Here is a 27783-nt window from a genome sequence, read left to right as displayed (position 1 = left end):
CTCCCTTTCCGCTGCCCCCACCGACAACACCACTGCATCCACGCCGAACAGAACCACAGCAGCAGCTCCAGCCTTGTCCAGAAACCCAGAATCTGCTTCCGGCCCTCCCCTGTCCCCGGCCAGCCCCAGTCCCACCAACACCTCAGCTACTCCTGCTGCCAGCTCCAGTGAGACGCACTCAACTGAGCAGCTGGGGCCCAACAACGGCACAACAGCCAGTGGCTCAGGTAAGGACCAGGTGCGGGGACGTGAGGTTTGCGTGGGGGCGAGAGGCGCCAGGCAATGGCTCGGCAGGCCTCTGGCCCCAGAACAGGTGCAGCACAGCGGTAGCAAGGCAAGCTTGCCTCCCCTGCCCCCAGGGAACCCCCTGAGTCCTTGGCATCTCCCCAGTCAGGCTTTGGACGGAGGCCACCAAAGGATGGCAGTGGTCAGCCACTTCCGCCCTCCGTATGCCATCCCTGAGCACCTCTAGGCGAGCCATTGTCACTGCCCTCAGGCCATGCAACCACGCTGCACGATACGGGGCTCCCAGGGCCGCCCTGCGCCAAGCACTGGTCACGGGACCACAACTGCCAAATGCGGGGGGGTGCGTGCGGGTGCCTTTGTGCGCGGGGTGCGTTACTGACTGAACGCTTTAGCAGGGGTCGCTGTCTAACTCTCACCACCAGATGGCGCAGCTGTCCCATGCCGCAAGGTGGAGGAGACGGGTGTTCCCGCTAAGTGGGGGGGTACCTGGACGGGTGAGATGCCCGATCACATGGGCAGCGCCTGCTGGCTCTTCCGTGCCCTGCCCCACGGAGCGTCTCCTAGGTGGTTGCAGTTCTATCGATAGAGCAGCACGGCTGGCCCCACCAGAAATCGCACAGAGGGATTAGAACAATCTCCAGCTGTAGGAGCCCGGGGGGGGGTGTCTCTGCCTGGCGCTTCTGGGCCAGGGGGTCCCTTTTCCCAACTCCTCAGACCCAGAAGCAAGAGAAACTCTCAGTTAAAAAGTAAAAAATGTCAAGCTGCAGATCTGCAATCCCGGGGCTGCGGGGGACTCGCCTGAGACTCGCAGGAGCCGGCAGCGCAGCGCTGGTCTCCAGCCTCTCCCCACCCCACAGTGCAACTCCTGACCCCCAGCCGGGGCCCAGTGCTGCAGCCAGGCTGTCCTCTGCCCCCACATGGACACGTGTAGTCTCAGTGTGGGGGAGCGGGAGCCGCTGAGCAGGGTTCTCGGCCGTGTGGCTGCAGGGTTGGGGAGGTGTCTAAGCCGAGCTCTCCGTCCCCTCCAGCGGTGTCCTCCCTGAAGAACCCCGCGCTCTCCCAGAGCCCCGGTCTGGTGGCCGTGATCTGCATCTTCGTGGCCTGCCTGCTGATTGCTGCTGGGGTGGTGGTGGTGAAGCTCTGCCACAGGAGGGAGCCGGCGTTCAAGAAGCTGGACGAGGTGCCAATGGTGCGTAGCTCCGCAGAGGACCTGGCCTCTGCCCCGGGCCCTGCCCCGCTGTCCGTGCGTCTGTCCCGGCCTGCAGCAGGTCCTAGCGACTCTGCCCTGCTATTGCAGCATCCCGCAGAGGGGCAGAGGCAGAAAGAGCTGCCCCCTCTTCCACTGAGGCGCCTGCCTCCGGGCCCGGGCCAAGCGTGAGCTGCTGTAGCATCGCTGTACCTCCGGGACCGGCTGGGCCTGCAGCAGCCCAGGACTTTGCCCTGTGTCCCGGGCTGGCTCTGCCTCCTGCTGGCACCCACTGGAACAGTGCTTGTTCCCGCGGCCATGCGCGGCAGCCTCCTGCTCTGCACGGTTACACGGCCGCCAAGCGTGGGTGCTGCTGGCTGTGCTTGGGGCCAGGCCCATCAGCCAGCGGTAACAGCCCGAGGGGGAGGGGCGGGGGGCAGCTCCTGGCCCAGCCCCACCCCCACCCCAGCTGTGCTCTGGGACTTTGCCGTAGGCGTTCCCCTCACTGCCCTCCAGCTGTGGGGCTTTTCCTGACTCTCTGGGTGGCCCTGCGGGCTCACCCTCCTCTCTCTCCTTCGCAGGGGAAGATGACCGAAGACTCGCCCTTCGCTCGCTACCCTCCAAAATAACCGGCGTCTCCCCCCGGCGGGAGCTGAGCCCAGCCTTGTGCTGGGGGGGGGAATCTGCACATCTGTCCTGGCCAGGCTGCAGCAGCAGGGTGCCTCCAGCTCCTCGCAGCCCGGCCCGGCCCGGTTAAAGCTCCCCTACTGCTCAGGGACGCCGCGTGAATAAAGAGGCTGCTGGGTCTGCTCAGATTTGCTGGTCTCCGCCCCTGCTGCCTGTGGCTCCCCGCAGCTCTCCCCACAGCGCAGGGGGGGCAGGGGCGGGCGAGTAACTGAACGCGCTGTGGACTCTGCATGGGCTGCGATCACCCTCCCGTGTGGCTTTGTCTAAAAGCAGCAGCCTCCCCCCCCCCTGCACTATCAGCTCTGTGCGGCCACGGGGGGGCACCGGCTGCCTGACAGAGACCCAGGGAGGGGGAGCCTGTCCCCTCTATCGCCCCACACAGGATGCACCCCAGGGTGCCTGGCCTGTCTTCCCATGTGCTGCAGCTGCCCCTGCCTGGGCAATGGCTGCTTGTCTCCATTGAGAGCCGTGTCCCCACCCAGCACTAGCGCCCCCCTTGGCAGTGTCAGCTCTGGGCCGAGTGCTGCTCTCCCCGGGGGGCTGGCGCAGCCCAAGCCCAGCCCTCTCGCCGGCTGTGCCCCAAGTAGGGAGTCAGCTGGGCGGGCTCCTGGCTCCGTGAGTCAGGCCTGTGCTCGCGCGGTTGCTGGCCAGCCCTGAGGAGCCGTGCGAGGTTCCCTGGCCCCGTGGCTCAGCTGGGAGCAGCCCAGCAGGGGCCTGGCTCTGGAGTAACGGGGGCAGCAACCCGAGCTCAGGTACCGGGCACCAGGGGTCAGCACAGCGGGTCCTGCTCCGGTTCGAGCCACGGGTAGGAACTCTCCTGTGGTCAGTGGCCCAAAGCACCTGGACGGGGGGAGAGACTCCCGCTAGCCAAGTAAAAGAGACACACGCCTGCTGGGCTCCGTCCTTCAGCGTGGGCCCTGCCCCCCAAGCACCTGCCCTGGCTTCCAGCTCCTCTGGCACCTGCTCCCAGGGCGTTCCCCCACCTGCTCTTCCGGGGGCAACTGCCCCTTTAAATCTGGGAGAGGCCTGTGGCTGCAGCCCTGGGTCTGGCTGCTGGAGGCTGCGCCCCCTCCCATCACCTCACCATGCCCAGGGCTGATCTGGCATGCCAGGCCCTGCCTCTGCCCCCCCAGTGCCCTGCCTGGCGTGGGGGAGGGGAGCATGCGAGCAGGCAGGCACGCAGCCTTGGCTCGGCTCTGCTCTGCTCCGTTGCAGGGGCTGCGGCGGGAGCCACGGAGCCTCTGCTGCCAGCGGAGAGTCAGCACAGGCTGGTAAGGAGGCAGTTTCCCTGTTGCCCCTGCCTGGGGGGACAGCACTGCTCCCCTGGGCTGGGGGGGGGAACCGAGGCCTGGAGGGGGGGGCAGTACAGAGCGGGCAAGGGAGAAAGGCAGAGAGGAGGGGGCTAGAGGCCGGCTCCCTCCCCCGCGACCAGGCTGCGGCTGGATCTGCGCAGCTCTGGCTCCGTCAGACGCCTGAGCCGGGCACCTGCCCCCTCTACGGCTCAGCAACCCCTTGTCCCCTGGCCAATGCTCCTTCGCTGGGAAGCCAGGCCTGCACCCAGGGCCGGAGCCTGGGCCTCCGGGGTTCTAGTCCCGGCTCTGGGTTGCCGAGTGACCTTGTTCCAGTCCCCGCCCCTCGCTGTTGTGTTCCCGAGGGCCGTGGGGCTATCGCTAGGGGGATTTGCCGTGGAGCAGCTGCCGAGTGCGGCTGTCAGTTACAGGGACTGCGCTGTGCCCTGCTGAGGGGCAAGGACCTGTCCCTGCCCCGGGTACTTGCTTGTTTGCTGATGCCCATCACTCAGCCTAGGCCCCAAAGAATCCACTGCACCGGCTTTCTTGCCAGCCCTGCAGGGAACGCGAGGCTGTCGGCAGAACCAAACCGCCTGGTATCTACTCAGCCGAGCAGACCCGGCGTACTGGGGGCCATGGGCCTGAGCCATCCCTGGGCACCGGCTACTCTATGGGGTCCTGAGCCTCAGTACTCCTGGTACATTGCTCCAGCGAGACCCCGCCAGCCCCTCCTCCCTGTGCCGGCTCCGTGCTGTGCTGGTGACTGCCTGGGGTTCCCAGGATCCGCCTCGGGCTGTTCTCATGGCCCAGGATAATTGCAAATCAACTGCAGACACCTCAGGAGGGGAAGCCCTGGGAACTGCCCCTCCCCCAGATCCAGCGGTGGGGCAAGGGGGGGTTCCCTGGCACCGGGGCTGAGGGTCGCTTTCCAAGCCCAGTATCTGGGCATAGTGCTGGTCTCTGGCCCCTGATCTGAGCCCCTGGCCCTGGGCAGAGAGGGCACCTGTTGGCATCTTTCCAGGCAGGGTTCCACTGGGGTTGGACAGGACGCCCAGGCTGAGCGACAGCCCCAGAGGTGCGGGGCCCAGCAAGGTGGTAGCTGGGACTGACGACAGCTTCAGGGGGAGAAAGGAGGGGCAGCTGCCCCCTTCATGCGCCGAGGCCTTTGGGTCTGGGCCGAGCCCAGCGTGTTGTGCTGGGAGTGTAGCCGCGCGGGAGACATTTGCACCAGGCTCCCCCGCAGAGACTCATGGCTCGGCGTTTCCCTCGGGCTGGGGCCCGGGCTCTGCCCCTTGTTTCCGGACCAGTGTCCCAGGGCGGCTGGCCGGGCAGCCATGGGCCTCGTGAATAGCAGAGGGTGAGAACTAGGAATCAGGACTGAGAACGAAGCCTCCCGCTCTCCCAGACCTGTTTCCTTGTCTAATGCGTCAGCTGGCTGGGGCTCAATCTTCGTCCCAGGGGCCAGATCCCCGAGCCCCCATCGGCGGGGACAGGAGGCGCTGGGGGCGTGTAGCGTGACTGGCTTCTCACAAGGCCCAGCACTGGCGTACTGCAGCTGTGGCCGTCTCCTCAGGCGTGTGACCCCCCCGGCAGCATGGCTGTTCCCAGGCGGGGGAGGAGGGGGCTGTAGCCCCCGCCCGGCCTGGGGGCAGGGGGCTGTTTTAATGAAGTGCAGTGACCAGGGCAGGAACATGCCTGGCCGCTCACAGCTGGATTTGAGCAGTAAATCAAACAAGGAGAAAATTAAATTCCCCCCAAGAAAAGAGTTTGTGCTGGAACTTGGCTTTCATCTGGCCAAGCGGCTGCTGCGCGTGGGGGGAGGACGGAGCAGAAGCAATTTCCTGGACCAAGGTCAGGCAGGGCTCTGCTGCCTTATCTCTGTTTGACATCAAGCTGGGAACAGTGTGGCAGGAGCCCAGCTGCCTCCACGCCCACCCCTCGCCCTGGCGTGGGCAGGGTGCTGCACGAGGGCACCGGGACCGTGCCCAAGGATGGGCACAATCCCTCTGCTCACTGCTGGTTAGCAACTGTGTAAACCTCTCCTGTTCCCAGTGCCTCGGCTTTACTGCCCCGGCTGCTGCTGGGTGGGCACAGTGCCGGGTTATCGCCGGGCTACAGGGGCCTGGTCCTGCAGGAATCTCCTCGGGGGACTTTTGTCCCTCTGGCTGGCGGGGCGGGGCTGGCTCCTGGCCTTTCACTGCGGCACTGAACTCCACGCCTCTGTGAAGAACGGCTCCAGGGCGCAGTGCCGGGGCCCAGTAGGAGGCGCTCTCCCCTCTCAGCCATTACAACACACCCCCCTGGCTGGCGGGGGCTCGGGGGTTCTGTGCTGCTGCAGGCGCCGGTTCCCAGCCCGTCATGCCGCTATGTCACGCCACAGGGCATCTAAAAGGATGCCCTTTATTTCGGGCTGCTCCCAAGCAGCCGTCAGCCCCTGCTGGGGCCCGGGACGGGTCAGCCCCTCTGACCAACAGGCGCAAGGCCGAGCGAGCACTTTATGCTCGTGCATTGCTGGGAGGGGGCTGTCGCCCGGTGCAGTTCCTGCCCCAAGCCCAGGTGCACTTCCTGCCCTGGGCTGTGTTGATGGGTGCTGTAAAACAGCTGCCAAATCCCAGCCCAGAGGGGGCTGCATGTCACTGCTGGGGGAGGTGGGCCCTGGCTGTAGGACAGCCCTTCAGGGACTGAAAGGTGCTCTGGAAAGGGAGGGAGCGAATGTCCCAGGGCTGTGGTAGGGGCTTCTGAGCTGGGTGCTCCTGTCCCCCTTGGGGTGTTAAAGCCCTTTGGCCTGGTACCCTGCAGCCCTGGCCCCAGCTGCATTGCTGTATTCCCCAGTGACACAAACCGGCCGTGCTTCACCTCACATGCCCTCAGAAAGCGTCGCTGCTGGTCAGCTTCAGCCAGCCCCCATGTGATGTTCCAGCTGCTGAGCAGAGGGTTCCCAGAACCGACTCGCCCGGGGTCCTGGCTGCATCACACCAGCAGGGAGTGCCTGGGAGCGGAGAGACGCTCACCGCAGGGCATCCAGGTGTCATTACACATGTGCTGCAGTTGCAAAGTGCTCCTGGCCAGGTGCCTGCTGGTTATTTCTCTCAACCCAGCGGCTCTGGGGAAGGTGACACAGAGTCACGCTGCAGCGAGCTGGGCGGATCTGCTCACCTGGGCGTGATACGGGTGCGAGGCACCGGCGAGGCATTGCTGGCTCCAGCCGTACGGGCGCTACCGGAGCATGCTCACTGGTGTAACAGTCGCCCTTGCGAGTCTTCAGGGGGACATTTCCTCCCGTGCAGATGCTCCCTTCCCTGGGCCAGGCCTCTGCCAGGACCAGCCATTCCCTCCTGCAGGGACACCGCCTCAGCGCATTCTGCTCCAGCCCCTGGGCACGGGGGATGTTAGCGCCAGGTGAGAGCAAATGCCGCAGCTCTCCAGCGGGCTGGCACAGCTGCCTGTGGTGCCAGGCCCCGGAGGGGCGGCTCTGGGAACGTACCAATTCTGCTTATTGATTGTGCTTTGGCGTGGTTTCCACAAAGTATTTATTTCACCATTAGCCGATTAACTGCCCTGGAGGCCGAAGGTCCTCAGTCTGGTGACTCTCATTATGGGCTGCAGCCTCCAGCCAATAGGAAGACGCCCCTCCCAAGGGGCCATGTAGCTTCCCTCCCACTGGAAAATCCCCAAGGAAACAGTGTTGTAGTTGAGCTGCTTGGAGTGACCGGGCTTTGTTCCTTCCAACCGGCCGTGGTAAAATAAACACGAGCGCTAAGGCCCGTGGGGGACCAGGCATGGCACCGGCTGCATGGAGCCTGGGGGCTTGGCCGGCACAGGCACCCTTGTGCAGCATGTGGTCACAAGCAGGCCCTTGCTCCGGTCTCGCTGGATGGCGGCGCCCACTCCTAGTGAGCTCGAGGGGTAAGGCCAAGCGTGAACTGGTTTCAGTCCTGCCCAAGGGCAGTGTGACGGGATGTGTAAAGACGTGTGGGGATCCCTAAACACTGGCCTTGTCCACACATCCCCTGCACTGCATGATCTGAAAGTGGTTTAGAACCAGTTTAGTCAAAGCAGCACAAAGCGCCATGTGGACGCCCTTGCTGGCCTGAGCTGAAGTCAGCGAGGATTCGGTTTAAGGCCAGTGAGAGGTGGCTGCACACAAGCTGCACCGGTTTGAGCCAGGCTAAAACCCACCGTCAGTGGATCCAGGGCAGGCCTGGGTGCAACAAACCCTGATGTGATGCCAGCTCATCCCTGGAGTGGAGTCTGCCCCCTGTGCCCCCCCCTCGTGTCTCTGCTGAGCTCGGCACAGGGCAGCGCAGGTCACCCCTCTCGCCAGGGCAGCGCTGCGGGCGGGAGATGCTGGGAGGAGCCGGCAGAGCTCGGCTCTCTGGGCAGTGAGGCTCCGGAGGAGACCCCGGGCGCAGCAGGAGGAGAAGCTGCCGGGCGCCTGCTCCATGGGGTGAGACGCCCCCATCCAGGGACAGCTTAAAGGCAAAGGAGGTGCTGCTGGGGCGAGGGGCCGTGGAGTCTCAGGCAGAGACAATGGCTGCCGGGAACCGCTCTCTGCACAAGGGGGCAGCCGGCCTGGCAAGTCTAGGTGTAAAAAGCGACTCCGGGGGCCAAAGGCTGAGCAGGGGCGTTGGCTTTCACTGGCTCAGCCCCCAGACCATGTGCCGCTGGGGCAACATGTGCACTAAGCCCTCGGGTTTTGCAGTATAACCAGTAGAGCGCCCGGCCCCTCCCTGTGCAGAGGAAACTTTGCCAGGTCTCACAGGCCATAAATAAATCAAAGGGGGGAGCAAACGTGCAAACACACCGAAAGCAAACGCCTTTCTCCGGCTGCTGGAGGCTGGATTGGCGCACGTGAGGCTCTGTGACCGCAGCTCCGGGCCGTCTGCAGGGGCTCTGCTCTGAGTGGGCAGCGAAGAGTTAAGGGACCGCACTAAGGAAGTGTAGAAAAAGCTGCATGTTAATATCGCTTGCTCCAGACCGTGCAATTGCCCACTGGATCACATGCAGACGCGCATGGTTTGCTAAATACTTCCCCTCCGCTTGCTCCGGCGGCCCACGGACGGATTCGGCGTCCCTGCTCCGCTGACAGCCACTCAGCGTAAGTCTTTGCGGGCGTGGGGCTAGCGCAGGTAGGTGGGAACGTGGCTTTTGTTCGAAACTCAAATAACAGCGGGGAGAGCTTGTACGGCGTCGAGTCTTGGGGGCAGGGATCCCGGGGATCCCTCTGGCAGTGAGTGGTGGGGCACTCAGCCAGGCCTTGTGCGAGGGTCCCTGGCTGGTTCGAGGTGTACTTGGTGGCAGTGGGTTTGCGTGTTAAGTGCCCGGCGTGTGGAGCAGTGCCCGGGGCAGGGGTTTGCAGCTCTGACTTGCCGGGAATTTCTGGGCTCCCTCGCTCCTCTGCGCCCTTGGCTGGTGCCACGCAGCTGGGCTGCGGCGCACGGGGTGTGCGGACAGGAGGGTGGCTGCCCCTCTGGTGGGTTTTCCGGATTAACGCCAGGCTGTCAGGTCGCGCAACCAGCCAGGGCAGGGGCCCGTCAGGAGGCTGCGGGTCAAACCTTGCCCCTGCCAAGGCCAGAAGGTCCCACTGTGATCACCCAGGCTGACGGCCAGAGACCTGCCCCCCTGTGATTCCCAGAGCCAAGCCCTCTGGTGGGATCCAACGTCCCGGAGAGCTGCAGCGGGTCTGTGCTCTGGGGCAGAGCAGCTGGAGCGTCCAGGCCGCAAGCAGAGATCCCTCCTTCGCCTGCCTGTCTAGCTGTCTCCCTTCGCTCTGGGGGCTGCAGGGCCAGGTGGGCACCACTCCTAGCCTACGGGCTCGGGATGGAGGGGCTGCAGGCTGGAAGGCTGGCGGGGCTTTCCCTGCCCACCCCATTGGGACAGGGTCCCACAGCACAGCGGGTGCCTCTGTCACCCCCACGGAGGTGGGGGCAGGACTGGAAGAACGTGGGGCTGCCATTGGGATTGGGGGGCATCAGCAGAGCAGTCTGCACCATTCCTGGCTCCAGACCCCATTGGTTTAGACAGAGAGAACCAGTCGGGGTGCACGAGCTCTTCCCCTAGGGCCCCCCGCTGCGGGCCAGCTCCCCCACCCAGCCATGTCAGGCTCTGCTGCAGCCTGAGGCTGCCCCCCAAAGACAACGTGGTGCTCAGAGACGGCGATGCCTGGACAAGCAGCCGCCGACCTGCCCCAGTCTGACAGCAGCTCCTGTAGGGACCTGCAGTGCCAGCCCCTGGGAGCTGCTGCTTCCTCTGTGCCTGGGGATTTCCTGGGTCCCCCCCAGCCCCTGCTAGCAGCAGCAGATTGGAGTCACATGCAGCTCCCAGCCTGTCGGGCGTGGGGCCCCTCCCGCTGCAAAGGCTGCAGCCCCTGGGTGTTCCCAATATTCCCCAGCCAGGGTTCAATCCTCTGAAGTACAGCCAGGGTCCTCCTGAGGGGCCGGTTGTTCCTGCTTCTCTGGACCAACTGGCCGGCTGGGGACACGCCCTGGGCTGGGCTGTGTGCTGCAGCGCAGGGCCCAGGGAGCCTCTCCGATGCGGCAGGAAGCTGGACTTAGTCCCCCCCTCCCCTGGGCACTGCACTGGGGAGGGGGGACACCCAGCCCTGCCTGGGAGAATTCGCACCTGTGCACCTCCTCCACGCGGGGCACTACTGGCCCAGCCTGGCTAGACGCCTCTCGGCCCCGTGGCCAGACCTGCAGGGAGCTGGTTCTGAGATGCATAGAGCTGGGGGGGGGGCTTCCACTGCTTTGCAAATGCTTAAGTGGGGCTCAGCCAGGTGCACATTCCTGGGGGAGGAACGCTGCCTCCTTCCACCCTTGGAGACGGAAGAACCTCCCTTTCCCCCCCCTCCCCGCCGGGCCCCCTAGGAGGAGGGCGCAGTAGAAGGGAGCTGGTGCCGTTCCCTCTCCCCCCAGCTCAAGGCTGGTGCCAGTGCCCCAGAGAGGGAATGAAATAGCAGTGAAGTTCTGTGCCGGATGGCCTGGCCTGCTGCCAAGTGCGGCCCGTTCCCGGGGCAGGCTGGGGCCCAGAGCTGGCTGAGGATTGCTCAGCATCACGGCCCTTAGCAGCTGTTTTCTCATTCTCCCAGGCCTGGAATTTAATCAGCCCCTGGTGTGTGGGGGAGATTTATAGAGCCCTGGGGCCGTGAGAGAGACTCCTGCTCAGCCAGATTTTTATCCCCTTCCTTGGCTGTGCTGCAGGGGAGCGTCTGACTGGTGAAGGGGCCCGAGGCTGCTGAGGTCAGGAGATGCCCCCCCCCCCCAGCTCCCCTCCACGCTGCTGGGGGCCGGGGCTGATCAGGCTGGGGGTGATGCCAGCTGCCCCAGGGCCCTGGATTGCAATTGGCACTCTTACAGGAGCGAGTCTTTGTCGCCTTGCTTCTCTGTTGGTCTTTGTAAGTACGGCGGAGAGACCGTCCCAGGTGCCCTCTCTCGCTCGCTGCAGCTGGGCCCGAGGCGATCCCAGGACAGCCGAGAGCTGTGGAACAGGGAGTCGTGCTGCGTGGGGCCAGCAGCAGCCAACACGCGGCAGGAGGGCGTTTCCCTTCTCACTGGAGCTGTCCCTGGCACTGCCGCCCAGATGCGCACCGAGCAGCCTGGGTCCCTCTGCATTGTCCATTCTGCTGTGATGGGCGTCCAGACCTTGCGGTGCTGGGGACAAGGCCCCGGCCTCCTATGGGGCCTGGATCAGCTGGTGCCATCCCGCCAGGCGCAGCCCCCACCCGCTCACTCTTTGCTGTTTGATCCCCCACAAATTAACATACAAGAAATGCCTCTAAAAGAGCAGGAGGTGACACCTCCCCCCTTGGCTGCCTGACCCCAGGCGTGTGGGGCTCACCGGGGCTCTGTCCCCTCCCGCTCCAGGTCTCTGACGTTCGGACCTGAGCAAAACCTTTTCCCTCCACCCCCGGCACAGTCTGAAGCCAAAGGCCCGGGGTTGGCGTTGCTGGGGCAGCCGTGACTCTGGCCGCGTTGGGGGCGTCTCCTTTCAGCAGCTCCCAGAGAGGCCCAGCAAGCCCTGGGCGATGGTTCGCTGCCTGGGTGCCGCTGGGTGACTGGGGCGGTCACACGGTTTGTTGTGCTGAGAGGCCGGGAGCTGCCCTGGCTGGAGGCGCTTTGCCCCCCACCCCGGGGTGCTGGCTGCGAGGGATCTAGTGGCTGGAGTCGTGCTATTGGCTCAGCGGGGGCCCAACAGGGCAGGTATCCTGCAGCGGGGGGTGATCTACCCCCTCCTCCCAGCACCCTTCAGAGCCGCCCCATCGCTCCGGGCTCCAGCGCCTGCAGGTCTGGCTTCCACTTCCCGGCCGTGAGTGGGGAGGGTTGTCCCCTGCCGGCCTCCCCAGATCCAGTGTGGGGCGAATGCATGCATTGACCTGCCGAATGCATGACAAGCCCTGACCCTCTCCCCCTCCTTTGGTTGCAGGGGAAGGACCGGGGCAGCCGGAGCAGGGGCCAGGATGCGCCGGAGTCGGACAGCCCTGTCCTTCCTGAGCATGGAGGTGAGTGCGGCTGGAGGCCGGCGGGGGGAGGGCACCCCACTGGGAACCCAGCTGGCCAAGCGGAGTGGATCCCGGTCACATTGTGCAGCCCAGACGGCATCGGGGGCTACAGGAAACGGCCAGACTGGGCCCCAGTGCGCGGAGGGGAAAAGGGTCAGTGGTGCTAACAAAAGGAGCGGGGACTGGCGTTGGGAGGGGACAAGCAGCACAGACCCCAGTGGGGCCCGTAACCCTACCCATGGGGGGGGGGGCGGGTGTGAGTGTCAGCGTCGTACCCCCCGGGCTGGGGGGAGGGGCCTCTGGTTCATTTGGCTGCCATGTCCCTGTGGCGTGCGCGGTACCTCGCGCTGTCGCTGGCCCAGCTGAGACTGGGGCAGCTCCGACTAGTGTTCCCTGCCCAACGCAGGCAGCCCAGCTCCCCGGGGCTGGATGAGCTTTGCGGCGTGTGCCGGGGCAGAGAGCGAGGGTGGCTGGGAACCTCCTCGGAGCAGCTGCCCCCAGCCACGCCCGGTCCCTGCCTCAGGAAGGAAGGAAGGAAACTTTCCCCATCTCACAGCCTTTGCTGACGCCATCAAGCGAGCGTTCGTCCCCACACTGAGCGCCAGCCCCAGCTGGGACGGACAGTGGCAGCTGCATTGACTGGAGGAAGCGCACGACAGCTCCTCCCTTCACGTCTGTCCCAGTCTCCTAAGCAAACAGTGGCACGTGGGTCGAGATAAAATGACTGAGGTGTGTGCGTGACTGGCCGAAAGACAGAACTTCAGGGGTTACCCGTGGTTCACTGTCTAGCTGGGAGGTGCATCTAGTGGGTCCCACAGAGGCCAGGCCTGGCTACTTTCATTAGTGATGTGGATAATGGAGTGGGGAGTCTGCTGATAAGAGCTGCAGAGAACATCAGGCGGGGGGGGGGTTGCAAGCACTTGGGGGGGACAGGAGACTTGGACGACTTAGGAAGGACAAATCAAACGCACAGCTACTAACTGGCGAGGTGGGAGCGCTGCTGCACGGGATCACAAATTGGATGAGTCAGCGATGTGATGCAGTTGTGGAAAAGGCTAATCTCATTCTGGGGCCTATTGGCAGGAATGCTGGATACAAGACAGGGGAGGTATTTGTCCTGGTTTACTCAGCACTGGCAAGGCCTCAGCCGAGTCCTGTGTCCAGTTCTGGGTGCCGCACGTTAGGGAAGATGGGGACAAATGGGAGAGTCTGGAGGAGAGTGACAAAACTCACCACAGGGTTAGAAATCCTGGGTGTGTTCAGTCTGGAGACAAGCTGGCAGAGGTGGGACCGGGTGACACGGCAAATCCGTGAAGGGCTGATCTAGGGAGGACGTGGCCAATTGTTCTGCGTGTCCACTGCAGGTGGGGGCTCAGGCTGCAGCCTGGGAGATTTTGCTTAGAAAGGAGAAAACACTGGAACAGGTTCCCCGGCGGGGGGTGGACTCCCCGTCTCCAGAGGGTGTTAAGACCAGGCTGGACAAGCCCCCGTCAGGGCTGGTCTGGGTTTACTTGGTCCGGGCTCAGCGCAGGAGGCTGGGCTCGGTGAGCTCTCGAGTCGCTCCCAGCCCGACATTTCTGATTCTATGTGATGAGCAAATTCTGGGGCCCAGGAAATGGGGGGGTGGAGAGAGCCCCTGTGCTGCGGTGGTGGCTGTGGCTTGGGGTAACAGATTCCTCGCCCCACTCATGGGCCTCTGCCCTCACGCCCCATGCACTAGTGCCTTATGGGCATGTGAGCACGGCCTGGGGGCTGGCTTGCTCTGCGGTACCGCGCTGCTAGCTAGTGGTTAAGGTGCCCGCGCTACGCAGAGCCTGGCAGGGGCCAGCCCAGCGCTGCGGTTCGGTTTGGCCAGGGTGGGGAGCCTGCTCCCAGCCGCTGCACTCAGCTTGGCTTGCTTAGCGCCTGCTGGGGGCCCCACCACAAGTGCCTGCCTGATTAGAGATTTAGCGCCAGCTCCTACTGCTTCATTAACCTGAGAGGCCTCCTAATGCGAGAGCTGCTGACCCTCAGCCCTGTGCGGCAGCGCACAAGCCCCAGCATGCTCCGGCTGCGCGTCCCTCTCCGCTCCAGCGACTTTCGGCTGGGGGACATTAGAGCACCTGGACTAAAAGCCACTTTGCTTGTTTGGATCCTGCGGTTCCCTGGTTACGGCTCAAGGAGCCAACACACAGCAGGCGGGCGCCGCTAGCCCGCTCCCTGCCCACTCGCAGCCTGTCAAGTGGCAAGGTAGGGCCTCGGCAGGGGCAGGAAATTCCCCCTGCCTTGGTGTGAACCCAGCCCTGCAGCGCCCGCCGGGCCCCTCGCACACCACTCCCTGCTGGGACCTGGGTTCTCCCCTCTCCCTTGCCGGGCTGTGAGGCGGCTATCGAGCTTCCTTGAAATGAACACGACCGTGAACATGAGGCACATTCTCCCCGCCTGCCCGAGCTGGCCCACCTGCTGCCGCTCCAGGGCGCTAATAACCAGGATTAGAGCACTTAGCAGGAGTTAATTATACCCCTAATGGGCGGTTAATTATTATTATTCCTGGGATAATTGTACATTCGGCCCCTAGAGGATTTTTCCACTGCGCTAGCCACCTCCGAGGCTGGTGCCTGGTGACCCCTGACCCAGCTCTCACCACCCGGCTCTGCTTTGCCCCTGGCCTGCGTGGGCTGGCTGGGGGAGTGGGGAGAGGCTCTCTGAGGTGTGCCAGTGGATCAGGCCTGGTAGTGTGTGGGATGCGCCGTCCTGGCCCCAAAACATTTCATTTAAAAGCTAAAAAACTCCAAACCCCCGCTCCCCTCAGCCGAGATTTTACCCTGAAAAGGGAGACGTGCCAGGGCCTCCCTGGAGTCCACAGACTGCGCTGTTGCCATTGATTTCCTATGGAAGGCGCCCAGATACCCTGGTGATGGGTGACGGGATAAACCTCTTCGCTGGAGTGAGAGAGCCCAACCCACTTGCTTCGGAAGCGAGACACCCTCCTATGGCACCATGGGGGGCTCCCTCCCACCCTGCACAGCAGCTGTGTGCCCCACTGCGCCCAGGGCCTGCACGCACCAGTCTGCTGCCTTGCTGCCCTCCCTCCGGCCCTGCCTTACTCCACGAGGCTCTTTCCTAAGGTGCCAGGGCGCTGCCCCCCTTTATTCCTCCCTGTGCCCGGACCGGGCTCCTTACTCACCACAGCTCAGCTCGGCTCTGCCGGGAGCCGGCCACACGATGCCCTGACCTGAACCCGAGCCCCCCTTGCTAACTGAGAATGTCCCTCTGGGCATTAACCGCCTGGCCGGACGCTGCCAGCAGCAGAGCTCGGGGCCCAGGGAAAGGACGGCTCCTGCCACAACCCATCTCCTCGGAGCGAAAGGGAGGGGCACGATTTAGTGAGCCGTTGCCCAGCAAGACCTCCCTGTGCTGGCTGGCCTGGGCCCAGGAAAGCAGCCCCTGTGCACAGGCTGCGGCCCTAGCGTGGGGGCGGGCAGGGGACGCGTCGTCACACAGCACAGTGAAAAGCCGGCTGCGGTGTGTGGCTACGCGGCTCAGTGAAAGGCGCTGGCAGCGGGTTAGCCAGGGGGCACAGCTTGGCCGAGCAGAGAGCCCCATAGGGTCGTACTCGGTGTGACAGACCCAGACCAGTGGGGTACAGGAGTCTGCTGGAGGGCAAATATACTGGTCACTGGATGAGTAGTTTTCTGTTCCCTGAGTGACCAGAGCAGGGGCTGCACTAGAGTAATCAGGAACCTGCTAGAACCAGTTAAGGCTGGCAGGCTAATTAGGACACCTGGAGCCAATTAAGAAGAAGCTGCTAGAATCAATTAAGGCAGGCTAATCAGGGCACCTGGGTTTTAAAAGGAGCTCACTTCAGTTTGTGGTGTGAGTGTGAGGAGCTGGGAGCAAGAGGCGCAAGGAGCTGAGAGTGAGAGGGTGTGCTGCTGGAGGACTGAGGCGCACAAGTGTTATCAGACACCAGGAGGAAGGTCCTGTGGTGAGAATAAGGAAGGTGTTTGGAGGAGGCCATGGGGAAGTAGCCCAGGGAGTTGTAGCTGTCATGCAGCTGTTACAGGAGGCACTATAGACAGCTGCAGTCCACAGGCCCCTGGGCTGGAACCCGGAGTAGAGGGCGGGCCCGGGTTCCCCCCAAACCTCCCAATTGACCTGGACTGTGGGTTCTCCCAGAGGGGAAGGTCTCTGGCTGTTCCCCAACCCACATGGTGAATCTCTGAGGCAAGAAAATCCGCCAATAAGCGCAGGACCCCCCAAGATAGAGGAGGAACTTTGTCACATTGGGTATGTGTTTTTACTCCCCTAAGCTGGGCTGCCCCGTCTCCACTGCTGTTTCTAGCTGTGCTGTGGGGTACGCAGGTTTGGACAGCATGCCGTGTAGACATCGCTGAGAGCTGTTGTGCAAAGCACGGGTCAGGTACATGCTCACCATTGCCCTCTGCTGCCTGGCTCAGTCACTCCCCTGCACTGAGGAGCTGCTCCTGGAGCGGAGGGCCTGGGCTTTGGGGGTCTCTGACTGCTCTCTCTCGAGCTGCCCCTCCCTTTGCTAGCGGGGCCTTCGCTTGCTCCCCAGTTATGTTGCTGGCTCCCATTACCCTGACCCCTGCCTTGTTCCCTGGGTGCCCCCCAGCGTGGGGAGGTGTGTTCAGCCCTTTGCACACGCAGCACCCTCAGGAAATGAGCCTTTCCTTGTCAGTCGCATTCTTCAGCCTAAAAAGGGAAGAGGCTGAAATGTCGTGGTCTGCAGGCATTTCCCGCTGGGGTTAACAGCAGGGCTCTTCTCCGGAGCTGAGGACGGGACAGGAGGCAGCTGGAACAGAGCGTCTCACCCTACAGCAATGAGACATTAACGAGGCAAACCCAGCAGCGCTAGGCCCTGCTGTGACCCAGGCCCCTCTCACGAATTACGGGATTCCATCTTCCCTGGAACAATGGCTCAGATGTGACCTGTGTCTGCCGGCACCGCCAGCGCTCTGCTGCTCTGACCGGGGCTCATACCCCCATATGAATTCATATCCCAGTAGCAACGAAAGGCCCCAGCCCGGACGGGCGCCCCATTGCGCTTGGCACTGCACCCTCTTTGCTGGAAGGGCTGCTGACCAGCCAGAGGCAGGGGAACAGCACAGAGAAGGGAAGGGACGGGGACCCGCAAGGTTAGTGACAGAACTAGGACAGTCTGAGGTGAGACAGTCACCGGAGCTCCCGGGCCTGCCCCTGCGCTGGGGAGACGCAGCCTGGCCTCAGCTGCCCGCCCCGAGCCCTGTGTCGGGCCACCAGCTGCCGTGCCTGTCTCCAGCCCTGCTCCTGCAGCGAGGCCGGAGCCTGAGCGCCAGCCCAGGCAGTGTCCTGCGAGCTGGCTGGCTGCGGCCGAGGAGAGCCCTGCCGAGCGGCTGAGTGACGGGCTAAGTGTTCTGAGGCCCCCCGACAGCGCTGAGGCCATCGATCAGCAGCGGGTGCGGGGCAGCCCCTCGGCTCTGACAGGCCCTGGCACATCAGGTAATTCAGATGTTCAGCGCCAGGCCATGAATGCAGCTGAGAGCGTCATTAGCGCCGAGTGGCTGCAGCCGCTCCCAGGGGGCCAGGAGCCGTGACTTCTGAGCCGGGGGCCTCATCAGAACAGCTTGCGCTCGCCAGATCCTGCCGTCCATGTGGGCCCCCCTCCCTCTGCAGTGCGGGGCGAGGGGGTTGGGCTGCTCTCTGCACTGAGCCCCTGCCCGCAGACACCTCCACGTGCGACCAGCGGGCCCGGCTGCTTGCTTGAGGCGCCGGGCACCGCCACAGTAGACGGCAGTGCCTGGCGCACTTGGAGTGCTTGAGCTGCTTGGGTGTGGGGTCTGCACAGGCCAGTCTCCCTGGAGACCCTCCGGCTACCCAGCCCGCTGGGTCCCCTGGCCAAGCCGCGGGTGAGCTCCCAGCAGCCCCTGGCAGCCAGAATTTTGTGTAGACTCTTGGGTCCATTTGCTGCACAAGCAGGGCACCTGGCTACTAGGCGTGGGGGTGAGGGAGCAGCCTCACTCCTTGCCCCTCCGCTAGTGGGGGGTGGGGAGGGGGCGCCATTCTGGGCCCAGCAAAACACAGCCAGTCCTGCCCTTCCCTTAGTGGGAGCCCTGCTCTGCGCAGGGGCTTGGGTCTGGGAAGCGGGACCCTGGCAGCAGCAGCCAGTCAGGCCATGGTGGGAGAAGCGGGAGTGATGGTTCCGAGCCCCAGTCTCCTCCGGCCTGGATGTAAATGGAACCAGCTCTGGGGCGAGTTAACCATCCCCAGGTGGCCCGCCGGGGCGAAGGGCTGGTGTCTGTTTGGAGCCTGGCCATGTTTGGCTGAAAGGAAACGCAGGAATGTTTTAAAAACTCGCTTTTAATCAAGAGAGAAACAAGGAAGTTTTACGCGAAGGCACAAAATTGCTCTAACGCTGCTGCGTGAAATGCCTGTCTGATCGTTTGCAAAAGATTTCATTGTTGCTGCTTTCATGATGCCTGACAGACAGGTAGAGAAATAGCTGTAATTGCACCCTGCCTCTTGGGGGGCTCGGGGCTCCAGCTCCGCACTCCAGCTGCTAGAGGGGAGACAAAGCAGCCGTGCAGGCAGCGTCTCCGTCACCCACTAGCGCACACAATATTTTGGCAGATTCCCTGTCACTCGTCTGCTTCTGTCACTGCCTGTCAGGCTGGGTTAGGGAGCCCGGGGGAGGGGGGTGTGCATGTGCCCCTCCCCTGTGACAGGCGAGGCAGGGACGCCGGCGCAGCACCCTGGGCACTGCGGAGTCGGGTATAGCTGTGTCCCTGGTAGTGCCAAACCCCAGTGCTGCTGACCCCAGCCGCGCGTGGAGCCGTTTGCACCACACTGACCCAACAGACATTCTAGGCATCAGCGGGACAATCCTGGACTCCTGTGACAGGTTCCAGGGCTGTGGAGTGCCTGGGGGCTGAGCTGATGTGGGGCTGAGAGCAGGGCTGATGTGGGGGGGTTGCTGTGGGGAGTTCGGGGGTGTGACGAAGTGGGACTGTTCTTAATGTTTCCTCTGAATACTGTAGAGGTGCCTCAGTTTCCCCATATGCATTTCTTAAGTCGCTTTCATAAGGGGGTGTAATTGTTGCAGAGCAAAGGGCCAGTGCACATAAATGGCCGACACGCTGTCTCCTGGCAACTAATGGCTGGGGCCCTTCCCCGCCCGCAAGGAGATAGCTAAAGGTGTTGGAGAACAAAGGAATCAGGTGATCTGACCTGGGAAAGGGACAAAGCCCAGAGGAGGAGGGGCTGGAGGGGGAGTCAGTTTGGGGCTGACTGGGGATGGGGAGTGAGTGCAGATGTGGGTGTCTGGCTCGCGGGACCCCAGAATGGACCCGGCTGAGGGGTCCGGTTCTCTCTACCTACAAGCTCTGTTTTAGACCCTGTTCCTGTCATCTAACAAATCTCTGTTACTGGCTGGCTGAGAGTCACGTCGGAGTGGGGGTGCAGGACCCTCTGGCTCCCCCAGGACCCCGCAGGGGGATGAGCACAGTGGGGTTCCTGTGACCCTTTCCGGCTCCGACATGTGGTGGGCACGGGGCTCTGCCCCTGGGGCTGTCTTCCTTGCTGAGGCAGGCTGGGATCATGGGCTAGATGTGAGCACTATTGTCTCTCTACCCCAGGGCCCCCCCGCATTCCCCCCCCCGCTCTGGTTTTCGGTGCCTGCTTCGCTTTCTGCGCTCCTGGTCACGGCCTGGGGCGTGCGTCAGGACAGGTGCCACTGGTACTAGCACGAGGCCTGGGACCTGGGAAAGGGCCAAGGTGCTGCTCCGATACCACAACCCCCCGCCACCCACCCCCTGCCGCCACCTGCCTGGCACTCGCCTGGAGCGCAGGGAAGGAGCCGGCTGGCCGTGCTGAAATGCCGTCGCGCCGCAGGGCCGGCGCTGCTGCTGCTGGCACGGGCTGGGGCTGGTGGTGGCAGCTTCTTAGACCTGCAGGAGAAAAAACATCTGCTCAGGGCTGGGGCCGAGCAGGGAGCGGGAGGGGGGTTTTCGCCCTTTTTAGCCAGCACACAACATAAATAAACCCTCAGCCTCCTTGCAGACTCACACCCGCACACCCTCCCTCACAACCACAGCCCCTCACACCCCACACCCTTCCCTCACACACACCCCTCCCCACACCCTTCCTTCACACCCCCACTCTTCCCTCACCTCTCACACACCCCCTCACAACCACATCCCCTCACATCTCACACCCCAGTCCCAACCTTCCCTTGCACCTCACACAAGCTGTGTGTGTGGGGGGGGGGGCGCTGCCCACCCCTCCTCCTCCCGCCATTGCCTTCCCCTCTCAGTGGGGCTGCTCAGGGCAGAGCTAGGTCTGTTCCTCTGCTAGGGCTGGAAGGAGGCTTTCTAGGCCATTCTCCAGAGACAGGAGCTGCACACCCAGCTGTTGCAAAGGGCCTTTTCCCTCCAGCAGCTGCTGCTCTGCCTGGGTCTGGGCAATGGCTGGACAGGGCCCTGGGGCAGGCGACAGCCCTGGGTGGGCTGGAAGTGAAGGGTTTCCTTCAGCAGCTGTTCCTGGGCCATCCGCCCTGCTCAGGGGACGAGCTCCATCAGCACGGCTGCTCTCTGGCCAGAGGGGATTGCTAATTAATGGCTTTATTTCTCCTAATTACATTTAAAGGCTTCCCAAACCCACTAACCATGTTAGGGCAGGGTGAGGCCAGCCGCTGGGAATCCTGTCTCTGCTTTTCAGGCCATCCCTCGAAGTGCAGCCGTCCAGAACAAACGCTTCCAGGATTTGCCCTGCCCTGTGCCTGCAAAGGGCGAGGGCAGGTCGTGTTCCTGGCTCCCCGGCCAGCCCGTTATTTATAGCCAGGTAGGAACAGGGCCGGGCCATGGGAGGGGGTCCCTGGGGTAGCGCAGTGGGAGCAGGAGCTGGGACTGGCTGGAGGGGGGCGGGGGGTGCAGTCCTGATGCTGGTGTGCAGAACAGAAAGGGGAACAATACAGAATGGCCAGTCTGAGCCAGCCCCCACCCCAGCGCAGGGCTGGGCACCCTCAGCTTCTGCCGGCTTCCCTGGCCACGCAGGACAATCTGCACCCTGCAGGATTAGCCGGAGATCGGTACCAGAATCGCAGGCTCCTCTGGGCTTGGGTGGGGGCAGGACACGGGCACAGCCCCTGCGCATGTGACTAGGGCACTGCGGTCCTTAACACCTCCCTGCCAGGCATCAGGCCAAGGGTGGGCCTGGGCGCGACTCCCCTACGCACTGGGGGATTGCAGCGGGAGGGAATCTGGACTCTGGCTTAAGGATTTGCCCGCGGTCACTGGGCGGAGCCAGGGCTGGGCTGCCCTGCTGGGTGGCAGTGGGTGACTCAAGCAGACTGGCATGCGCTGCCCTTGCGGCGAGGTGCTGACTGGGGTCAGGGCTGGAAAGACCGCGTGGCACCGGCCCAAATGCTGGTGATGGGATTGCTGGACCCATCGGCCTGAGGGTCGCAGTGGGCTAGTGAGCCTGGAAGCGGCACGTGGCCCAGGGAGGGGAGATGCGGCTGCGCCTTGCTCCAGCAGCCTGGGGCATTTCCAGCAGAGTCGGGGCCTGAACAGAGCCACAACTACACAGCCAGCCGCACCCGCTCCGCTGGCCCCGCAATTGTAACTGAAATGTGAAACTGGCCGTCTCCGGGGAGCAGCGCCTGCTCGGTGCGGAACAGCAGCGATAACAACTCCGTGCTCAGGCCCTGAGCCTGCCATGGGGGAGCCGCAGGCGGGGCTGTCCTCCGGGGCACGGCCCCGTGCAGCTTTGTCTGGGTATCCCCGCGCACGGGAGGGGGCTGAGCCGCCTTTGCCCAGCTCCTCGTCTGTCTCTTTGCCCCAGTGCAAAGTGAATGTAAAACGCCTCCTGAGCGAAGTTCCATCCCAGACTCACCCGCCAAGCAGTGACCTTATCTCTGTGCGCCCCCTGGGGGGGCTCCTTAAGGCAAGGGTCCACGCAGGCAGAGTTAAGGGTGTGCAGCATGGGAAGTGTCCCCAGAACTCCCAAGGGCAGAGAGAGCCCCACAGGTCTAGAACCCGGGCCTGTAGCGCTAGCAGGCAGTGGTAGTCTAGAACCCGGGCCTGTAGCGCTAGCAGGCAGCGGTAGTCTAGAACCCAGGCCTGTAGCGCTAGCAGGCAGCTGACAGCGCCAGGCTGCCACCCAGCAGCAGTTGTACCCACCTGGTGCTCCACTTCCCAGGACCTGCTGTGGATACAGACAGGGAAGTTCCGCCTCCAGGATTTGACAGGGAGCAGCCCCAAGGGCCTGATTGGCTCCCTGCCCTATATAAGCCCAAGGTGCATCCAGGTAATAGTGTGGATCTTCTGCAGCTGCCATGACTGTTCCTTGTTCTTGAATTCCTGGCTTGATTTGAACTCACCCCCCCACTCCGACTCCCACCCTTGGTATTGCCCCTGGCCGGGACCTGACTACGAACTCCTCGGCTTCGCCCAGCCTCAGGTTTGCCCCTGATCTGACGGCCTTGGGTGGGATCCTGGCAGTGGAAGGGCAGGAGGAGCCCAGGGCAGCGCTGAGCCTGCAGCCTGAACGCACACAAAGGAAGGTTTGCGTGCGGCTTGCCCCTGGTGTTGGTGAAGGGCTGTGGAAGGGGCTCCCCCTCGTCTCTGCTCAGGGCTGGCTGCCCCGCTTGGCTGGCAGCTGCTAAAGGCCTTGGTTCCCTGGCTCAAGAGCGGAGAAGCAGCCTCTGAACTTGATGCTCTAGAAAGCTGCTCCCTTCCAGCCTCGCACCTGCTCGCGGCCCTGCGGGAAGCCGTCTCCTGCCGGGGTGCGTGCTTTCTGCCTTGCTGCATCTATCAGTGCCAGGCCGCCATCCGCTTAATTAGCCACCGAGTTTGTTCTTCTACTTCCTTTTGTAGTTAAAGGAATAGTCCCCCAGACATCCCTCCACGTGGCAGCAGATGCAGCGTGCTGCAAGCTAGCTGCAGGTTTGTTAAACCGAGTGATTTACTGGCACCAGCACAGGGTCATTGCAATTAGCATTGTAAATAAGAGCTAATTAACGGCAACCTCTTACAAGGGTCCTTTGCCACCTGCAATGTGTGCAAGGCTAGTTCTCCCTCCCAGCAACCCTCCATCGCAGCTGGGACCCATGCACAAGGTCAGATACCCCCTCCCCTTCCCGCTTCTCAGCACTGCAGGAGTGGTGAGCCCAGCAGGACTTTGCTCTGGCCTTTCTCCCAGGAGGAGCTCCCAGCAGTCCTCACTACCGCCAGCCTGGGGACTCGTCACCCACTGCCCTCAAAGGAGCATTCTGTGTTCAGTTCCTCTGTGTCTGTCCCGATGAGGCTGATCACAGAACTCAGCATTAATAGTAACTTAGGACAAGTGATCATGGCTGGATCACATCTATGATACGCAAACAGAATAAAGCCTAGACCAGTGATACTCATACTTGGTGATTTAAAAAGGCCAATTTCACAAAGCCGAAAGCAATTATGAGCCAGGTCAGCTGGGAGGAAGAATTTAACCATAAAAATGTGAATGATAATTGGGACTTGTTTAAGACACACTACTACAATTGAGAAATAAAACATATTGGTTAAAAAACAACCTGGTTTAGAGGGGAAACAAAGTCAGTTAAGGGGAAATTGATAGTAATGAATATAAATCAAAAGCTAGGAAGTGTAGAAAATTGATAAGGGAAGCGAAGGGAAATAAGGAGATGTCTATGGCCAGCAGAGTTAAGGACAATAAGAAGGAGTTTAAGTTTATTAGGAACAAAAAGAATGTTGACAATGGTACTGGTTCATTATGAAGTGTAAATGGTAGAATTATCAATAATAATGCAGAAAAGGCCAGAAATGTTCAATAAATATTTCTGTATTTGGAAGAAAAACCAGCTGCTGTGGTCATATCCTACAGTAACACTCTTTCCATTCCACTAGCATGTCAGGAGGAGGATAAACAGCAGCTACCAGACTTTTTAAAATCAGCCAGTCCAGGTAACTTTCATTCATGAGTTTTAAAAGAGCTGGCTGAGGAGTTCTCTGGACCATTAATTGTGATTTTCTAATGTTGTGCCAATATTTTAAAAGGGTGAACAGGGTGACCCAGGTAATTCTAGGCCTGCCAGTCTGACATCGATCCTGGGCAAGATAAGGGAGTGGCTGATATGGGACTCAGTAAAGAATTAGAGTCGGGTAATCTAATTAATGCAGATCCCCGTGGGTTTATGGAAAATGGGTCCTGTCAAACTAACTTGCTATCCTTTTGTTTTTTATGAGATTACGAGTTTGGTTGATAAAGGTAATAGTGTTGTGATATACTTCTGACTTGGTATCACATGACATTTTGATTAAAAAAACTAGAATGATATAAAATTATCATGGCACACGTTAAATGGATTAACAACTAGCCAACTGCTAGGTCTCAAAATGTAATAGTAAATAAGCAATCATTGTCCATCAGGTGTGAGGTCCCGCAGGAATTGGTTCTTGGCCCTGTGCTGTTTGACACTTTTGTTAATGACCTGGAAGAAAACATAAAATAATCACTGACAAGTTTAGCAGATGACCCACAAATTGGGGACACGGGTGACTGATTCCGAGCCAGCTGGATCACTTGGTAAAGTGGGTGCAGGCAAACGATGTCATTTTAATATGGCTAAATGGAAATGTCTACATCTAGGAACAGAGTGCCAGCCGTACCTACAGGACAGGCGGCTCTAGCCAGGGAAGCAGTGAGTGGGGTGACAGATTTGGGGGCTGTTGTAGAAAGACATTTGAACATGAGCTCCCCATGCAGCGCTTTGGCTAAAAGGGTTAATGCGACCCTGGGAGGCCCAAACGGGACTCTTGAGTAGGAGCAGAGAGGTTATGTTACCGCTGTACTTGGCGCTGCTGCGACCGCTGCTGGAATCCTGTGTCCAGTTCCGGTGCCCACAATTCACAAAGGATGTTGATAATTTGGAGAGGCTCAGAGAAGAGCCATGAGAATAATTAGAAAACCTGCCTTAGAGCGATGGACTCAGAGCGCTCAAGCTACTTCGCTTAGCAGAGAGCAGGTTACGGGGTGACTGGCTCCACGTCTATAAGTCTCTACCCAGGGAATGAATGTTTCATGCTGGACTCTCCACGCTAGCAGAGACGGGTCTAACACGAACCCCTGGCTGGAGGTGGAAGTTCAGACTGGAAATAAGGTGTGACTTGTTACCAGTGAGGGTAATTAAGCACTGGAACAACGTACTGTGTGTGGCAGCGGATACTCACTCCAGCACTGACGGTCGAGCTGGGCTGTTTCTCCCGGGGCTGGTCTCTGGCCTGGGAATCTGAACATGCATCAGGAACCCAGGGCATCCTGCAGAGGTGGAGGCCCAGGGGACACCCAAGCTGGCAGAGAACCACTGTGGCCAGCAGGTGTCACCAGTGCCCTGCACTGCCTGCACCCACGGGCTCAGTCGGGCACTAGGGCGGGGGTGCGATTCCCAGAATCTGGCTGAGTCGAAGCTGGGGGGTGGTTAAACGCCACCCCATGCCCAGGAGACGGCTCCATCTGCTGCTGCTGCTCCCTCAGGCTGGGGGGGGGGTTAAGCCAGCAAGTTCCCCCCCCCATGGCCCTTTCCTGCTCCCTGGGGCCCACTCTCCAGCTCCAAAGGCAGCACTGAGGATAGCCCCCACCCCAGGAGTTCCACATGGGGCAGCAGCTGCCTGGCCGTGTGGCGCTTTCCCCAGCATCTGCTGCCAGGCTGGAAAACGCTGCTCGCCCCCTCCCCAGCAAGCACCCCCCATACGCAGGGCAGAGCCCTGGGTGCCAGGCCAGCTGTGCCACCTTCTCCGCAAATGCCCTCACTGCCCCTTGGTGTGCCAGAGGCCCCGACGTATTGATTTGGGGCTGTATGCGTCTGGCCAGGAGCGAGAACAGGCTCTGGTTAGAGGTACCCCCGCTTTCCCAGCCCCTGCCTCTGCCCCACTTCCCTCCATGGGCTCCCGCCAGAACTGACCCGCGCACCCCAGCTCCAGTCGCTGGGCCCTGCGGGGGTGGGCTGACAGTCCGTGATCAATCCACAGAGCCTTGTCTGCATTCATTGGCAATGCAATTTATTCTGAGAGGGCTTTTTAATTAGTCGAAGTGATGAGAGAATCTCAAAGAAAGATACTTAATTATCAGCTGCCCAGACCAATCAGCAGGCATCAGTACGCCCGCGGAGAAGCTACATCAAGTGCATCTGACCAGCTGCTTCTCCCCTGCAAGCCAGCGAGCCCCCATCTTCTGGGGGGGGGGGACAGACTGGAGCCAAAGGTGCTGCTCTGAGCCACACGTGCTGAGCTTTGCTGGGGCACGTTCTCTGCTGCACCCAGAGAACGTGCCGCCAGGCCACGGGGGGACCCTCGGCGAGCACCTGCCCAGCGCTGGGCCTGCCTTGCATCCGCTCCTGTGCAAAGGGCCAATTGCCTGCCAGGCAGTCTGTGCCGCAGGGCAGTGTGTGCCTGTCCGGGCCAGTGCTGCTGCGGCACCATGGAGAGCTCCTGCTTGCCTCCCCGCTGCCAATGCCCTATCCCCGGGCATTCGACTGGGGGCACTAGCCCGAGGCCACTGGGCTCCCTGGCTGCACTAGCAGCCTGCCCTTGAAGCCAGGGTCTTGCGGCTGAGACCCTCGTCCCGGGCCCCAGGGGACATGCCCATCGCAGCTCGCCCCTGTGCTGGGGCAGGTAGGAGGCGGAGACACCCCCCCTGGACTGGGTGGGCCGGGGAGAATGTCTCCAGGACTGAATCCCAGCCAGGCTTCTGCTGCTGCCCAAGGCGTGTGCCGTGGGCTGGGGAGGATCCTCCGACAATAGCCAGGCTGTCGTCTCCCTGCCGGGGAAGGGGGTTAGGGGCAGGAAGACACCGGCTGCTTTCCAGCTCCAGCAGGCTGGGCTGAGTCTACGTGCGCGACGTGCCTCCCACAGGCTCTCCCCAGTCTGCTGCTGCAGGGAAGCCCCAGGCTGAATGTCCCCCCCCGCCCCGGTCTGTCTGTAGCACCCACCGCTGTGCTGTGCACGGGCTGGATTTCACAGACCCATCTCTGTTCAGTCTAGGCCCGGCCTGTGCCCAGATGCAGCTCTCCAGGCTCCAGGTCTGAGCAGCTGGCCCAGCAAGCCCCCAGGGCCCATTAGCCCTGGGCAGGAAGGCTGCGGGCTGGCACACCGCACCTCCAGGGCCGCCCAGAGGATTCAGGGGGCCTGGGGCAAAGCAATTTTGGGGGCCACTTCCATTAAAAAAAAGTTGCAATACTATAGAATACTGTATTCTCATGGGGGCCCCTGCAGGGCCTGGGGCAAATTGCCCCACTTGCCCCCCACCCCCCCGGGCAGCCCTGCACACCTCTTGGCTGGCTTGAGGGCCTGGATTTCACTCCTGCGCTTGCCCCTTTTCCTCCCAGGGGTTGTGGAGTGTCAGCTGTGGGGGCAGGGGTGGCCCGGGGGGGAGGGGGGGGGAGCCTCTCTGGCTGTCCCAGGGCGCTGGAGTTTCTCGGCCCTGTGCCCGAGGCGGTGAAATGCAGAACGCTGCTGGCGGCTCTCGGGCTCTTCGGACTCCAGCAAAGTGGCTGTCGTGGGGCTGCCCCTCGCCCGCTGAGATGGTTGTTTGCGGCTCTCCGTTGGGCTGAGCTGCTCCACACTGGGAAGCAGACATAACCCGCAGCCTGGGGCTCTGGCCAGGCAAAGAGGAGCTGGGAGCCCTTTCCGGAGTTATTCCGGGGAGCGGCAGACCTGGGGGGGGGGGCTCGCTGGGGTGTCTGGAATCCACCCGATGGCCAATGCACCCTGGGCCCCACGGCTCCTGGGCACAGCTATGATCCAGGGCACTGCAGGGGTGGGGGAGGGGAAGCACAAAAGTACAAATGGGGGGGGGGGCTGTAGGACTCATGAATGAAATTGTTTTTAGTTATTCACTGTACCATT

The sequence above is a fragment of the Terrapene carolina genome, unplaced genomic scaffold, assembly GCF_002925995.2.
Source record: "Terrapene carolina triunguis isolate 2854851 unplaced genomic scaffold, T_m_triunguis-2.0 Scaffold194, whole genome shotgun sequence".
In the NCBI taxonomy this organism is placed as follows: domain Eukaryota; kingdom Metazoa; phylum Chordata; order Testudines; family Emydidae; genus Terrapene; species Terrapene triunguis.
This window is presented reverse-complemented; position numbering follows the sequence as displayed.